This window comes from Setaria italica, chromosome IV (genome assembly GCF_000263155.2).
Source record: "Setaria italica strain Yugu1 chromosome IV, Setaria_italica_v2.0, whole genome shotgun sequence".
Taxonomy (NCBI): domain Eukaryota; kingdom Viridiplantae; phylum Streptophyta; class Magnoliopsida; order Poales; family Poaceae; genus Setaria; species Setaria italica.
In genome coordinates, this window is record NC_028453.1 from 559,120 (window position 1) to 562,115 (window position 2,996).

The 2,996-nt window shown below is 52.4% G+C and overlaps 1 pseudogene; it reads right to left on the bottom strand.

Annotated features, from left to right (window-relative positions):
- Positions 1-2,405, bottom strand: part of LOC101776757 — a 13,217-nt pseudogene extending 10,812 nt beyond the window's left edge.
- Between the last annotated feature and the right edge of the window lie 591 nt (positions 2,406-2,996).

The following is a 2,996-nucleotide window of genomic DNA, read 5'->3' on the forward strand; positions in this document are numbered from 1 at the left end:
CGCCGCGTCACGTCGTCCGTACCGCGCCCGCTCGCGCCTTGGCGTTTAGCGCTTGGCTCGGTGCGTCGCGTCGTGTCGCCGGTCACCGGTCGCCGCCCCTGTGGCCTCGATGACCACGCCGCCACGCCATCCACGAGCTCCACCACTCCGGCACGCCACCGGTCAAAAGTCCGGCCGCCATCATCCCCTCGGCCCTCGCCCGCCCGCGCGCCGCCTATAAAAGGAGGGAGCCGAGCCTCCACCTCCACACCCTCACCACGAGCACATTGCCTTCCTCACTCCCACCACCAGAACACCCACGTCCATTGCTCCTTTCAAGCTTCTGGTTGTCTCCAGGAAGAAGAAGGGGTAAATCCCTCTCCTCGCAATCCAGCCCACTAGTTTCCTTTATTCGCGAATAGGTCCTTCCACCATCCCAAAAATAATTACAGATAGGTCCTTACTCTCGCGGTTCAGTCCTAAACCCCATTTTAAAACCCCTAATACTCCTTTCACCCGTCATTTCATGCGCCAAACCTCCTCCGATTAACCCCAAACTCGACCACGGCCTTCCCTCATATATTTCCGCCGAGGCATATCAAAATCCCACGAAAATACCCTTCCTACCTATTTTCCGTTCATGTTTCCTGTTCGGAGCTCATCGGGTAAAACCCTTTTTCCTTTTATTTATTGTGTGCTCGTTTGTGTGTGCCGTAGATCGCGGAGTACCCGAGGAGGAGCGCGAGGAGGAGTTCGACCGCGAGCCCGAGCCCGAGGACCAGTACCGCGAGCAGGAGCTCCCGGAAGGCTTTGAGAACGGCAAGTCCAATCTCACCCTTTGATGCATATTTTAATACCCAGTTTTTCAGACACGACCTATTGGCCTGTTTTATAAAATGCATATTGTTCTATCGCAAGACATGGTTGGATAGCCACCCCTTGATTGTTATGACTATTCCTTGTTATCCCATATTTACCCCTAAATATGAGTTGCTCTGTTTAGATGGTAAATACTGCTAGAGCGCTTAGGAACTCATTATCCAAATTCAAACATGACTACACCTGTTTACTCGGAAAATAAACGTGTGAGTTTGTTTAACTGAGAAGTTGGGTTTTCGGGTGTTAGGAGAGGTGGTGGATGAGATGGATGGATGTTTCTTGTGTGGAACTCCGGATTGATAGGCTCGTACCTCAGTGGTTGAGCAGTGTGGGAGATATCCATCTTGTCATAACTAAGGACCGAGTTGATGTGTCATCCTGCCTAATTCCCTCATCGTACAACCACTCGATCGTTGTATGGGCAACGGCTTAGCATAAATCCCACTAGCTAAACTGCTAGGCTTCAGGTGTGCTGGTGAGCAACGGGAGGCCTTGGAAAAGGACTAAGCTCTTGGTGACTTAGGTCCCGGTTACGACTCCGTGGATGGGTTGTTAACCCCTTGAGCGCTCTCGCGTTGACTAGTCAGTGTTGGCTAAGGTGGGTAATGGCTTTGTTAGGATCCGTACCGACACTAAGGTGTTCGCGATACGGTACCCTACTTGTGGGAAAAGTGTACAACCTCTGCAGAGTTGAAACCTATCCGGGTAGCCGTGTCCACGGCATTGGACGAGTTACGGCTCGGTCACACAACTAGCTTTTGGGATGACTGGTATTCTACCGTGTGTGTGTGGGTGTGTGGAATTTTGGAAGTGTCCGGCAGGTGTGCCGTGCGCTACGGCGGACGGGGAGTCCGGTAGCAATAAAACTTGGATCCTTTGTGTAGGATCAACCCCACTTGATATATTGTTTACTAAAATGTTTTTGTGAACCCTCTTTGAAATGGAACCCTGCATGTGTTTAAAACCTAGCTTTACTGCAAATAAACCATAGCTTATTCCTTGATTATTCTCGTGCATACTCTGTTGTATCCCCCTCCGTGGATGGGGTTGGACTTGCTGAGTACTTTTGTACTCACCCTTGTGTTGTTACTTCAGAGGAGGATCCGGACTTCGTCGCCGAGGACTTCGAGTAGTAGGTTGCGTCTGCACCCAACGCTGCCTGTGGTGTTGGCCCCTTTTGCAGGATGCTTCCGCTGACGCTTAGCTCCGATTGCAGCCCGGAGTCCGACTGGACTGCAACTTGGATTTGTGTTGTTATCGCTTTAGTCTTGCTTTGGGTGTGGCTTGCCCGCCCGCTCCTTCGGGAGTTGTACGGTTTCTGAACTATCTGTTGAATAAATGTGTTATCAGCCTCCTGGGATTGATAATTTGGATCACATTTAGTCTCTACTTATGTGGGGACGCTTCACCGGGCGCCTGTGCGCCTCGCAGTTCTGCCCAGCCTTGATGGTCTCGACGTAGCTGGACCCATTGTACCGTGGGCCCACCACGGTCCGCACCCACTCCCCGTCCGAGTAGTCGCACCGCGCGGCCGAAGAGAAGAGGCAGTGGGAGAGAAGAGGAGGAGAGGAAGAAGAAGGGTGGCTGTGGTGGGGCCCACATTTTTCCAGAGGGGCAAAATCTTCTTTTCATGTTGCATTTAACGGTGATCGGATGGAAAATCTAACAGAGTGCCATATAAGGAACCAAAGTTATACCCGGTGTCAAATAGGGAACGAAAAAATTTTGAGTGCCAAGAAAGTAACAAGTAACTTTTATAGTGTCAAATAAGGAATTATCTCAACCCTAAGCCTTGGTCGTTGGATAGGCGCCACGCCACCCTCGAGTAGGGACGCCGAGGATGGATGGCGGGGCACATTTGTACCCTCGCGCCGCCTCTCTGCCTCAATAAACAAGGTCATGCACCCCTCTCTGGCCACCACACCCTTAGCCACCCTGGCTCCGCCCGCCGCTACCGTCTATCCCGGGAGAAGGAGAGGAAAGGGAGGGGAACGAGGAGAACGAGGAGTAGAAGGAGGGAAGGAAGAAGAAGAGCAAAAGGAGGAGGTCGTCCGGGAAAGCTCGAAGCTGCCGGAGTCACTGCACTGTGCCGCCCGACGCTTCGTTGCCGAAACTGCTCGCCATCGCCACTCGTCGCC